The sequence below is a fragment of the Macaca fascicularis genome, chromosome 11, assembly GCF_037993035.2.
Source record: "Macaca fascicularis isolate 582-1 chromosome 11, T2T-MFA8v1.1".
Lineage (NCBI taxonomy): Eukaryota > Metazoa > Chordata > Mammalia > Primates > Cercopithecidae > Macaca > Macaca fascicularis.
The window spans coordinates 112,244,357-112,258,867 of NC_088385.1; the positions used below are offsets into that span (position 1 = coordinate 112,244,357).

The 14,511-nt window shown below is 42.0% G+C and overlaps 1 long non-coding RNA gene across 1 annotated transcript in view; it reads left to right on the forward strand.

Annotated features, from left to right (window-relative positions):
• LOC135966316 (uncharacterized) overlaps positions 1-9,615 on the forward strand; it is a 58,316-nt gene extending 48,701 nt beyond the window's left edge. Inside the window, exons 3-4 of the long non-coding RNA XR_012420564.1 lie at positions 5,600-5,781; positions 6,476-9,615. This is a non-coding gene — a long non-coding RNA (uncharacterized lncRNA). The remainder of the gene's footprint in view (positions 1-5,599; positions 5,782-6,475) is intronic.
• Positions 9,616-14,511: the final 4,896 nt, after the last annotated feature.

Genomic DNA, 14,511 nt, shown 5'->3' on the forward strand with positions numbered 1-14,511 from the left:
AGGATTATGAATAGTATGGGGGAGGGGGTATGAGAATATTGGATCTTTTAAATTCCTTAGCTTAGAGAGGCACCTGCCCCTCCAAGCTGAACATCTCCCCAGCATGTGACAAGTAGCAGAAATGATATGTTCCCAAGGCATGAAGATTAAGCTTTTTAAAAACTGCATTATATTTTCTAAAATAAAAAAAAATTTGAACAAAACTCAAAAGATCTTTTAAGCACAATTCTTTTTTGTCATCTACATACAGGAACAACTGGAATAGAAGCTGAGTACTTTGAAAGAACGCCCTTAGAGATTTCAGTTTGATTTTTATCAGCCATGGGACTATCCCATTTTGGAAACTATCACTTTAAGAAGTCAAACTGCATGAGAAAGTTATAATTATGATAACTTTGGGAAAACTGCATAGTTTAGCTTGTACTTCTAGGTTGGTTTCTAAAGAAGCATAAATTAATTAATATGTTTGTTAGTCACTGTATCAGTTACATTTCTTTGGTTAAAGGACCAAAGAAATGCGTTGAACTATTTAACTTAAAAAATAGTTAGGGCAATTCATTGGAACCCAAGTTCAAGGTAAAATACCAAAGACCTGAGTTAAAAACCAACTCAGGTTAACTTAAGGAAAATGGCATATATTGAAAGAAAACTGCATAGCTTTACAAAATCAAAGGATGCCTCTGGAAAGAAGCAAGCAGGAAAGCTCTGGAAATGCCATGAACAGGCCCTTTTGGGCACTGTCATCAGGATGACAGCTCCAACCACTTTCCAGCCTTGTGTCCCTCTGTTCAAGGTGCAGGTTCTTGGGGGGAGAGTTGGATTGGCCTAGTTTGGATGACAGCATACCCTTCAACCACTCCTTCTGTTTGATGAGCTATCATGGCTCAAAGTCCCAGCAGAACCACATTGAATAGGAGATGGACAGTTACCCCCGCAAAAAAAGTTGGATGCATGTGACAAGAGGAAAGGGGAAGAAATGCTGGGCAGGCAAAAACCAGATCAGGCCACTGCCATCACCTAGTATATCAATTATTACATCGAGCAGCAATACCCAACACTATTGCAAACAGGAGACATTGTGCTTGTCTCTCCCCACCTTTGAGGTGGTGAGTCTGGAGACTGGTGGTCTCAGGAGAAGCTCAACAAACGCTCGTGATGCATACACCTAGAAAGACTGTGGAGAGACCAGAGGTGACCCATACCCTGGGGAAGTGAGGACAGCCAGAAAGAGCAGTGGGGAGGGGAACCTGATAGAATTTGTTTCTGTAATGATGGGAGATATTCACAGCCCTAAAGCCAGAGAAGAGATAAACCCTGATGCTCCCTGCAGGAGAGAAAACTGGTAAAAGTGTTGGTATTTTGGTAGCAGAGGGTGGAGTTGCAGGTAGAGGGTTACCTACTTGCAGAAAAATTATATATGGGTGCTTTCACATGTGGTATGGGGTTGGTAATGCCCATCTCAGTTTTTTATCAGCATGGCCATATTATGTGGCTATCCTAGCAGCCCAAGCCTGGTGATGTGGTGATATGGTTTTGCTGTGTCCCCACCCAAATCTCATCTTTAATTGCAGCTCCCATAATTCCCATGTGTTGTAAGAAGGACCCGTTGGGAGATAATTTAATCATGGTGGTGGGTCTTTCCCATGCTATTCTCATAACAGTGAATAAGTCTCACAAGGTCGGATGGTTTTCTACAGGGTAGTTTACCCGCACAAGCTCTCTTCTCTTGTCTGTCACCATGTAAGATGTGCCTTTTGCCTTCTGCTATGATTTGAGGCCTCCCCAGCCACGTGGAACTGTGAGTCCATTAAAACTGTTTCTTCTGTAAATTACCCAGTCTTGGGCATGTGTTTATTAGCAGCGTGAAAACGGACTAATACCACGTGGCAAATGAAACAAAAGAAAAGTTTGCTGGTTTAAAATGCATAGCAATTTAAAGTTAGACTGGGGAGGGCGTGGAAGGAGAAAATATTAGGCCCTATCATAGTGTTGCGGGAAGTCAGGGACCCCGAACGGAGGGACTGGCTGAAGCCATGGCAGAAGAACATAAATTGTGAAGGTTTCATGGACATTTATTAGTTCCCCAAATTAATACTTTTATAATTTCTTATGCCTGTCTTTACTGTAATCTCTGAATATAAACTGTGATGATTTCATGGACATTTATCACTTCCCCAGTCAATACCCTTGTGATTTCCTATGCCTGTCTTTACTTTAATCTCTTAATCCCATCATCTTCATAAGCTGAGGATGTATGTCGCCTCAAGACCCTGTGATGATTGCATTACCTGCACAAATTGTTCATAAAGCATGTGTGTTTAAACAATATGAAATCTGGGCACCTTGAAAAAAGAACAGGATGACAGCAATGTTCAGGGAACAAGGGAGATAACCATTAGGTGTGACTGCCTGAGAGCCAGGCGGAACAGAGCCATATTGCTCTTCTTACAAAAGCAAATAGGAGAAATATTGCTGAATTCTTTTTCTCAGCAAGAAACAGCCCTGCGAAAGAGAATGTGTGCCTAGGGGGAGGTCTCTAAAATGGCCACTGTAGGAATGTCTGTCTTATACGGTTGCAGATAAGGGATGAAATAAACCCCCGTCTCCTGTAGTGCTCCCAGGCCTATTAGGATGAGGAAATTCCTGCCTAGTAAATTTTAGTCAGACCAGTTGTCTGCTCTCAAACCCTGTCTCCTGGTAAGATGTTATCAATGACAATGTGTGCCCAAAACCTCATTAGCAATTTTAATTTCGCTCGGTCCTGTGATCTCGCCCTGCCTCCATTTGCCTTGTGATATTTTATTACACTGTGAAGCATGTAACTACAATTTACCTGTAATTCTGCAGGCCCTCCCCCATCCACTACAGCCCCTCACCCTCCTGTTGTTTTGGTTCCTCAACCGGTCACTTTGCCATCCACTCAGCCTGCTTCTCTGTACCCTTCTTCACACATGGATGCCAGTAATCATCAGTATAGTTCTTCTCCTTCTGCTCCCCTAATGCCCCTTTCTCATACTCTCATTCTGGTCCGACCCCCTCACCCTCAGTTTCCCTTATCTACACAGGCTTTTTCTGTCACTTCTATGCCAACTGTCTCAGATACCTTCTCTTGAAACTTCAATGCAACGCTTATTATGCCAAAACAAAGAAACAAGTGGATTAGATGCGTGGGCTTATCTGGTCACACTAGACCCTCCTAACTTCCAGGGGGTACAAATGCATCGTTATGTACCTCTTAATCTTACCTTTTTAAAAGAATTTAAGGATGCTTGTACTCAGTGTGGTCCTACTTCTCCTTATGTGAAAATGGTATTGCAAACTTTTCATATGGAGGTCATTTTGCTTCCTTTAGACTGGGACCTTTTGGCAAAAGCTATTCTAACCCCATCTCATCATTTACAGTTCCGTACCTGGTGGGCAGAGGAGGCCCGTTTGCAGGCTCAGCTAAATCAGACTAATGGCATTCTAATTACTCAGGCTTAGCTCACAGGCTACAATAGTTTCTCTGATACTTACGCCCAATGAGGCTTTGATGCTTTTACCACGGAACAAATAACAAAGGTGTGTATCAGAGCTTCGGATAAATTACGTGCCCCAGGCCAAGCTCCTGTTTCTTTTACTATTGTTAAACAAGGTCACTGATGTTTCTGTTATTTCCTTTAGTTTATGGTCTTCCTCCTGGCTTAAACATCCCGCTAATATGGGACTAGTAGGTGTTGGAAAAGCCGAGGAAGTTTATGAGAGCACATTTATTTTGCCTTGCACTGGCCCTGATGGTCAAAAGGGTACAATTCAGCCCTATATCACTCCAATTCCCATTAATTTTTGGGATAGAGATTTACTGGCACAATGCGGGGATGAAATTAATATTCCACATAACTGTCATGGTGCTGCTAGTCAGCATATGACGGAAAACATGGGGTTTGTTCCTGGACTCGGTCTTGGTCCAAAACATGAAGGGATTACTAAACCCCTCCCAATTATAAAAGAAGACAGGGCTAGTTTAGGTTATCCTTTTTAATGGTGGCTGCTGCCACGCCTCCTGATCGTATACCTTTACAATGGAAATCTGACACATCTGTGTGGATTGACCAGTGGCTGCTAAGGAAAAACTGGAGGCTTTAACTCACTTGGTTTCTGAACAGTTACATCTTGGAAATGTGGCACCTTCTCTTTCCCCCCTGGAATTCTCCTGTGTTTCTAGTAAAAAAGAAATCAGGCAAGTGGCGGATGGTAACCAATTTAAGTGCCATTAACCATGTAATTAAACCTATGAGGGCCATCCAACCCGGCATGCCTGCCCCTGCTTTAATACCTAAAAATTGGTCTCTCATAGTTATTGATCTTAAAGATTTTTTTTTATATTGCTTTACATAAATTGCATTGTGAAAAATTTGCTTTTACTGTACCATCTGTCAATAATCAGGGGCCTGCAGCTCATTATCAATGGAAAGGACTTCCTCGGGGAATGCTAAGTAGCCCTACCATCTGCCAGCTTTATGTTGGGCTAGTGCTTTCACCAGTTCGAGCCCAATTTCCCCAGGCCTCTATTCTTCATTATATTGATGACATTTTAATTGCTGCCCCCGCTGATAAAGAATTAATTGACTGTTATCAAAGTATGAGCCGCCGTGTCACAGAGGCTGGATTACACATCGCTCAGGATAAAATTCAACAGACCACTCCTGTTCAATATTTAGGAATGGTGGTCGATAAACAACGTATTCAATCTCAAAAAGTTCAAATTAGATGAGATTCTTTAAAAACGTTAAATGACTTCCAAAAACTTTTGGGTAACGTTGATTATTTAAGACCTACTTTAGGCATTCCGACCTATGCGCTGTCTAACTTGTTTTCTACACTGCGGGGAGATTCCAATCTCCACAGTCCCAGGACTTTGACCCCTGAGGCTTCGCTAGAACTGGGATTCGTAGCAGAAAGAATCAATCCAGACCGCCCAGTTGTCTAGAGTACAGCCATCTCAGTCTTTTCAGCTTCTGGTTTTCGCTTCATTACACTCCCCTACTGGACTAATAGTTCAACATAATGATTTAGTGGAGTGGTGTTTTTTTCCTCATCCTGTGTCAAAAACTTTGTCTGTTTATCTAGATCAAATGGCCACTCTAACTGGACAGGCTCGGTGTAGAATACTTCAAATTTCTGGATTTGATCTGAATTTAATTGTAGTTCAAGCCGCCTTTCAACATTCCGTACTGTGGCAAATTCACTTGGCTGATTTCACTGGCGTTATTGACAATCATTATCCAAAGAACAAATTGTTTGATTTTATAAAAATGACTTCTTGGGTGGTCACTCGATTAACCAAAGATCAGCCCATTCCTGAGGCTGTTACAGTGTTCACTGATGGCTCCAGTAATAGCAATGCTGGTTATGTAGATCCTACAGACAAGCTTATTTCTACCTCTTACACCTCTGCTTAAAAGGCAGAGTTAATTGCTGTGATTACTGACTTACAGGATTTCCCCAAACCTTTAAATATTGTCTCTGATTCTGCTTATGTTGTACATGCCACTAAAAATAAAGAAACCGCTACTATTAAACATATTGATAATTCTGAATTGGCTTCTTTATTTTCAAGGTTACAATAGGCGGTTCGCCAACGTGGACACCCTTTCTATATTACGCATATTAGATCTCATACCACTTTACCAGGACCCATGTCTGCCAGTAACCATGAAGTCGACTGTTTGGTCTCTTTTGCAACCCAAGAAGCTCAGGAGTTCCATAATCTCACTCATGTCAGTGCTGCTGGATTAAAAGGTAAATTTGCTCTTACCTGGAAACAGGCTAAGCTTATTATCCACTACTGCCCTCAGTGCCAAGTTTTTCTACTTCCGAATCAGGAACCTGGCGTTAATCCCAGAGGCCTAACTCCTAATGCTTTATGGCAAATGGATGTGACCCATGTTAGCTCCTTTGGCAGACTGTCATATGTGCATGTCCCTGTAGATACCTTCTCAGGTTTTATCTGGACTACTTGCCAAACAGGGGAAGGCACGGCCATGTTAAAAAACATCTGTATTGTTGCTTTGCAGTTACGTGGCTTCCATATCAAATAAAGACAGTCAATGCCCCTGGATATGTTAGTAAGCTTTTGATTTATTTATGCAACAGTGGGGAATTTCCCATATTACTGGAATCCCTTACAATCCTCAGGGACAGGCTGTGGTGGAACAGGCCAATCTCACTTTTAAAACCCAATTGTCCAAACAGTCTGAACAACAAAAACATAATTTAACTACACCCCACTCCCAATTACATTTGACATTGTTTACTTTAAATTTTTTAAACGTTCCTAAAGATAATAATCTAACTGCAGCTGAACACCATTATACAGGCAAAAAATTCTCCCTAAACGAAGGCAAACTAGTGTTATGGAAAAACTCCCAAACCAATACCGGGGAACCTGGCACAATTATAATGTGGGGAAGAGGATATGCTTGTGTTTCACCAGGAGATCATCAATCCCCTGTCTGGGTACCCACCAGGAGACTCAAGCTTCGGATGAATATTGACAACAAAAACCACAGGGAAAAGACGTCCGTGTCAGAGACCACCCTCAGACGTGGTGAGATCTGTGCCAACTCCTTAGAAGCTGGCACACCAAATCACAATGGGTCTCATTCAGTCCTCCCTGATGGCAATGGAGACCCATCTAACTAATCCCACTTCTCCTGATTACCTTTCTTTTTCTCCTTACAAACCTAAAAATCTCACCATTTCTATTAGCCTGAAAATAACATCCCTCTGTTCTTCTCTTCCTCCTTCAGCACTGAATCTCGCTTACACTAGGTTTTATTTAATGGTTCTCCTCCTTATACTTTCTGTCTCACCAGTTTCCTCTCACACTGATTTACCTGCTACACAAAATTATTCTTACTGGGCTTATGTGCCTTTTCCTCCACTTATTCAACCTCTCACCTGGATGGACGCTCCTGTGGAAATCTACACTAATGACAGTGTGTGGATGCCTGGAGCTACAGATGACCGTTGCCCCGCTCAACCAGGAGAAGAAGGCACTGCATTAAATGTTACCATGGGTTATAAATACCCCTCTCTGTGCCTTGGACGTGCACCTGGTTGTATCCATCTACAAACTCAAGTATGGACTGCTTATCTTCCGGAGAGATCAACTACAGAGGAACTGGGACATTTAGTCTCTGCTGGCCTCTCCCTTTTTCCTTTAAATCAAATGAAAGGGGGAGTAATGGGAATAATTGAAAATACCCCATATTTTCAATATAACCCTGCAGGAAAACCATGCCCTAAAAATTTTGAGGGCCCATCTAAAACTTTAATTTGGGAAGACTGTGTTAACTCACATGTAGTAATATTAAAAAATGTCTCATATGTTTTAGTAATAGACTGGGCACCAAAGGGCTATTTAAAAAATAATTGCTCCTCTGGCAGATGGGAATGCCTGAGGCTACTTATTTTATTTCTTATCGGGAGAACGAGAATCATCATTCTACTTTGCATAGGAGGTTCAGCTCGTTCTTTCCCTTAAAATGGGAAGATAAAGGCATTACTCTCCTGAGACCTCATATGATATTCCCCATTCTAGCCCAGAACACCCAGAACTTTGGAAATTGGCTATTGCCATGTCTGGACTGCGAGTATGGGAAGGGGAAACTATTCTGTCTGTTGTCCCTGATACCATCACTCTCCCTCAGTATCAACGTAAACACAGACGTTCTGCTTTGCTTACCTCCAACCTGACTGTTCCCATACAGAGTTGTGTTAAGTCTCCTTACATGCTGCTAGTGGGAAATATCAAAATTTGGATGAACAATCAAACTGTTTAATGCATTAACTGTCATTTATACACTTGTATTAACTCCCATTTTGACTCCAGGAAAAGTGTAATGTTGGTTCAAGCTTGAGAAGGAATCCGGATTCCAGTAACTTTGCCCAGACGTTGGGAATCCTCCCCGTCAATACATTTAATTAATGAAATGTTACAGTGAATTCTAAAAAGATCTAAGAGATTTGTTTTCACTTTAATTGCTGTGATCATGGGCCTAATTACAGTCACTGCACTGGTCATCACTGCCGGAATGGCGTTACACCAATCTATTCAAACGGCTCATTTTGTTAGTGATTGGCAAGCCAGTTCCACTCAAATGTGTAATTCTCAACAAGGCATTGATCAAAAATTGGCTAATCAAATTAATGATTTAAGACAGTCTGTTATTTGGCTTGGGGATTGGATAATGAGTCTCGAACATTGCATGCAAATGCAGTGCGACTGGAATACCTCTGATTTCTGCCGTATTCCTATAATGAAACTGATCATTCATGGGAAATGGTCAAAGGACACCTTCTAGGTAGGGAAGATAATTTATCATTGGATGTAACTAAATTAAAGAAACAAATTCTTGAAGCCTCTCAAGCTCATTTATCCATTGTGCCTGGAGCTGAGGCGTTAGATCAGGTGGCAGAAAATCTTTCTGGACTAAACCCCACGACTTGGATTAAGTCTATTGGGGGCTCCACTGTAGTAAATTTTGGAATTATGTTTCTCTGTCTAATTGGCTTGTCTTTAGTGTGCTGGACCAGTCAAAGAATCCTGCATCAAAATCAAGAGAATGAACAAGCCTTCATCTCCATGGCACATTTATATAAAAAGAAAGGGAGAGATGTTGCAGGAAGTCAGGAACCCCGAATGGAGGGATTGGCTGAAGCCATAAATTGTGAAGGGACCCCGAATGGAGGGACTGGAAGAAGAACATAAATTGTGAAGATTTCATGGATATGTATTAGTTCCCCAAATTAATACTTTTATAATTTCTTACGCCTGTCTTTACTGCAATCTCTGAACATGAAGATTTTATGGACATTTATCACTTCCCCAATCAATACTCTTGTGATTTCCTATGTCTGTCTTTACTTTAACCTCTTAATCCCATCATCTTCATAAGCTGAGGATGTATGTAGCCTCAGGACCCTGTAATGATTGCGTTACCTGCACAAATTGTTTGTAAAGCATGTGTGTTTAAACAATATGAAATCTGGGCACCTTGAAAAAAGAACAGGATGACAGCGATGTTCAGGGAACAAGGGAGATAACCATCAGGTCTGACTGCCTGAGAGCCAGGTGGAACAGAGCCATATTTCTCTTCTGAAACAGCCCTGAGAAAGAGAATGTGTTCCTAGGGGGAGGTCTCTAAAATGGCCGCTGTAGGAATGTCTGTCTTATATGGTTGCAGATAAGGGATGAAATAAGCCCCAGTCTCCCACAGCACTCCCAGGCCTATTAGGACAAGGAAATTCCTGCCTAGTAAATTGTAGTCAGACTGGTTGTCTGCTCTCAAACCCTGTCTCCTGATAAGATGTTATCAATGACAATGTGTGCCCGAAACTTCATTAGCAATTTTAATTTTGGCCCAGTCCTGTGATCTCACTCTGCCCCCATTTGCCTTGTGATATTTTATTGCCTTGTGAAGCATGTGATCTCTGTGACCCACACTCTATTCGTACACTCCCTCCCCTTTGAAAATCACTAATAAAAACTTGCTGGGTTTGCGGCTGGAGGGGCATCACGGAACCTGCTGCCATGTGATGTCTCCCCCAGACACCCAGCTTTAAAATTTCTCCTTTTTGTATTCTTTCCCTTTATTTCTCAGATTGGCTGACACTTAGGGAGAATAGAAAAGAACCTATGCTGAATTATTGGGGGCTGGTTCCAATATCATAGTATTCCTATAACAATGTACTTGATAGGTCAGTGTTGATCAGCAAATGATCCCAAGGAGACTTGCATGTGTATCACCTGTGGGTGTCCTAATTTAAGATGCAGATTTGTAGGCCCATATCAAAGTTACTAAATGTGACTCTCTGAGGCTGAGGCCTAGGAATGCACTTTTATTAAGAAACTCATCTAATTCTGATGCTTCTTAAAAGCTGAGAACTACTGAACCAGTTTCACCAGACCAGTGTTTCTGTGTTGCATAAGTTCAAGGGGTACATTTTCATTGTACTCCACATGCTCCCAGGGTGGCATGTATGTAAAATAAAATCTGAATGGTGCCCCTGGGGCTTTGTAATGTAGAGCTATTGCTTGGCCTTATCCTACTTTTGCTGTCACAGGCCTCCTAGTAGGTGTGGTTCATTCCCAGTGACACTGAAGAAGCTCTTAGCACCATTCACTGTGGGGAGCTATGCTATGGAGAATAAGAATTTCATTCCGTGCCAATAGGTAGAAATTGCTTCTGATTTATTGTGCAGGGAAATCTAGGTCACAATCTCTAATGGCCAACGAGTGCTCACTGGATGGCAAGAGAAGCCCATATACCAGGACTATGTGTTTCAAGGGGATGTGGGACTCCAATTGGAACAAAGTAATTTGTTCCAATTACTTTTTTCTTATTGGCTGTACATTTTGAAAGCCTGTATTCAGGAAACTAAGGAGAGTGGAAGTCAGGAAATGCTGCACAAAATTGCTTTGAACAATTTCTGATCTGGTTTATTGACTCCTTCCTCAAACAAGTTCTACTGACTTCCTGACTCAATGAACATTTGCTCAGCATCCATCAAAGAAATAATAGCTCAAGTCGATGGGAGGTTACCCATGCTTACCACGTGTTTGGTTGAACTCTGGGAATGCAAAGTCAAGTAAAACCCTGATCTTGTGGAGTTTATATTTTAGTTGGTGGGGTACAGGGGGATCTAAACAAGATATAATGATATCTGGTAAGAAATGTGCCTAAGGTATGGAGGGAAGAAGAATTAATTATTCTCAGGCATATAGAAGCCTTGTTTAAAAGGCAGCACTTGATGGGCCTTGAAGGCAAAGTATAAAGGTGCTGGGGAGGAAAGCATGCTTGGCGGGAACACCTGCGTGAGCAAAGCTATGGTGGTGGGAGCCCATGTGGTGAGCTTAGAACACAGTGCTCATGATGAGGAGTGGCCGGAGATGGGTCAGGTGGGGACAAGGCCAGAGGTTAGGGTTGAGTTGGGACAAGGCTTTGAACGTCTGCTGGAAAGCCTCACCTTTATCTTCTTGGGAAGCCGAGATCGGACATAAAGTAGAATGATGTGATCAGACTTGTTAAGGCAGAAAGACCACTTGGCATCAGCGTGGGGTATGGCTGCTTCCTCTCCTGAATGCCTTCCTTGTTGTCTCCATCTGACTAGCACTACTCATATCTAAAGATTCAGCTCAAGCGTCACTTCCTTTAGGGAGCCCTCCATGATCCTCGTGGCCTGGCCACCTACCCATCCCATGGGCCTCCATTGAATCCAACATAAACCTGGATCACAGAGCCTGAAACATCTTAGGGCACGTTTGTTTCCCTGCCAGCCTGAGGGTTTGTTGAGGATTGGGCTCCTGTCTGCATCTCCCTATGGCTGGCAGCTGGCACAGAATCCAGCATTTTATAATGACTCACTAAAAATATTTATTGTTAAATAAATGAGAATAAGCATCCTCTGCTTTCATGTCTTCTGAAGTTGTGCATATATAATTACTACCATTGATTGAATCCTAACTGTTTGTGAGGTGCTTTATGATCTCATTTAATTCCCATACAAAACTTAGATGATAATGACAATAACAGGACTACTACTATACTAAAACTGTCGCCTGGTGCCTAACGTGCTTGACACTGAAGTGATTGGCTTATATTAACCCATTTAATTCTCATATCAACCCTTTTATGATCCTGAACAACACAGGCTTGAACTGCTCAGGTCCTCTGATATGCGGATTGTTTTCGACCCAGCCCCAACGGAAAATACAGTATTCAAGGGATGCAAAACTCATACAAGCAGATTCTGCAGGGCAGACTGTGGGACTTGAGTATGTGTGGATTTAGGTACATGGGGAAGGCCTAGGGGTGGTTCCTGCAACCAATTCCTTGCAAATACTGAGGGATGATCATATTATTATTTTCCTTTTTTACAAATAAAGAAACTGAGAGGCTGGGAGCAGTGGCTTTCATCTGTAATCCTGGCATTTTGGGAGGTTGAAGTGGGAGGATCACTTGAGCCTAGGAGTTTGAGACCAGCCTGGGCAATATAGTGAGACCTCCATCTACATTAAAAACACAAAAATTAGCTAGGTGTGGTGGTGCATGCCTGTAGTCTCTGCTCCTCAGAACTGAGGTGGGAGGATGGCTTGAGCCCAGTGAGCTGAGCACACTGCAGCCTGGGCAACACAGGAAGACCCTGTGAGGAAAAGAAAAGAAAAGAAAAGAAAGAAGGAAGGAAGGAGAAAGGAAGGAAGAAGAAAGAGAGGAAGGAAGGAAGAAGAAAGAGAGAAAGGAAGGAAGAAGAAAGAGAGGAAGGAAGGAAGAAGGAAGGAAAGAAGGGAGGAAGGAGAGGAAGGGAAAGAGAAAAAGAGAAAGGAAGGAATGAGGGAAGGAAGGAAGAAAAAAGAAAGAGACAAAAGAAAAGAAAAGAAAAAGAAAAAGAAAGAAAGAAGAAAAGAGAAAAGAAAAGAAAAGACAGAAACAGATACACAGTGATAAAGTAACTTGCTTGTAAGTGGTGGTGAAGTTAGGATTTGGACCCAGGCACCATGGCTGGAGTCTGCGTTCTGTCTGCTGTATAGACTCTCCATCCCCTGGGCTTAAGTGAAGTTAGGATTTGGACCCAGGCATTATAGCTGCAGAGTCTGTGTTCTGTCTGCTGTATAGACTATGTCCATCCCCTGGGCTTAAAGAGGTTAGGAGGTTTTAGATTATTTAGCTATAAATGGCAGGGCAGGGAGTTGACTCCATGTCTGTCTGGCTCCAAAGTCATAAGCCTTCAATTTCCTGCCCTGTTCTATCTTAAACATGATGTGAGTGTTTACCAGGGTCATCACTAAGGCATTTAGAAAATGAAATTTCTGCTGAATTAAACACAGGGAGAAGTCTGATTCATGGTGGGGTTAGCAGCAGCCGGTTGGTGAAGGTGGAGAAACTCAAGGTGGGTGGATTGAATCTGCAATAAATGGGGATTCAGAATGCAGCCTCAATCTAGGACATTTCCAGCCTGAGACATTATCTGAAATCACACCACAATATCTTCAAGCTACAAAACGCTGTAGTAGTTTAATTAATCTTTTAAAAAAAAATCTGTTGTAGCATCTAAAATCAGAAAATGATGTCCTCATTATCTCTCTGAATCCTGGAACATTATTCTCTACTAAAGGAGCCTGGATTTGAAAATCACTTCCTTTAGAAATCCCTTTTGAGTCCAGGTTCCAGGTGCAGGAGTCCAAATTCCTTTTGCTTTAGATAATGATTAAATGTCTCCTTTTCACCTTCCAGTTCCCTTCCTCTTTTCCAAGCAATTTAATCTTAACCATTCATGTGTATTGTTTAGTTAGTCATGGCAACAAGGCCATTCGACAGGTCAATTAGCAACTAAACTTAGACGTGATATTGACATTCTGGCTGTGTTAGCCACATTTTTGAGATCCTAGTATAAAGGTTTGACGGATCTCCATGATTTGCCAATACACTTGGACAATGAAGGTGCTGTAATTACAAAAGAAAAGAAAATTTCAGGACCCTTTAAATGTATTTTGCCAAGGGGGAAGTTAAACCCTGGAAACTGAGTCATGTAGCATGTTTGCAACTTACGCTTCTTACAGTATAGATTAATTCTCTTCTGCATTGTTCTTGTTCTGTAAATGATTAGAAGAGACCAGAGACCAGAACTCCTTCCCTTCCAATCACTGACCTTTGTTGCAGATTAAGTCCCTACATTTTTCTCTTGTACCTAACTCAGACCAGATGGTACAAAAGAGTCCATGACTGTTACATCTTCAGTGTGGAATGTTAAATGTACCTTTCCTGAAAGGAAAAGACCACCTTGACTAATCAGACCATTGCAATTCTGCATTCGGCCTTATATAGAAAAATGTTGGAATTCTGCTAAGCTTCCCTAAACCTTGTCTATGTAAACAGTCCCAAACTTCTACACTTCAGAACACTGACTTCCATTCTTTGGAATCTGTGCTTCCCAAGTGGCCATCTTCAACTTTTGCACTTCAATTCAACTCTCTTCAAACTTGCTTCTGGCTGGGCATGGTGGCTCATACCTGCAGTCCCAGCACTTTAGGAGGCTGAGGTGGGAGGATCACTTGAGGCCAGGAATTCGAGACCAACCTGGACAACATAATGAGCCCTCCGTCTCTACAAAAAAGGAAAAAAAAAAAAAAATCAAAACACCAAAAAACCAAAAAAACATTACCCAGGCATGGAGGAATACACCTGCAGTCTTAGCTACTTGGGAGGCTGACACGGGAGGATCCCAGGAGTTTGAGGCTGCAGTGAGTTACGATTGTGCCGTTGCACTCCAGCCTGGGTGACAGAGTGAGAACCTGTCTCTAAAAATAAAAAGGCCAACAAAGAAACTAGATTCTGACCCTTTTGATTATTTGAGGTTGACAACAATGAAGCAAAAGCAGGCCTGATCTCTGCCCTAATGAGGGATAGTCTAGAGGGAGAGAGAGAAGCACATCTCAGAATCATATACAAACATGAAAGTGCAACTGTG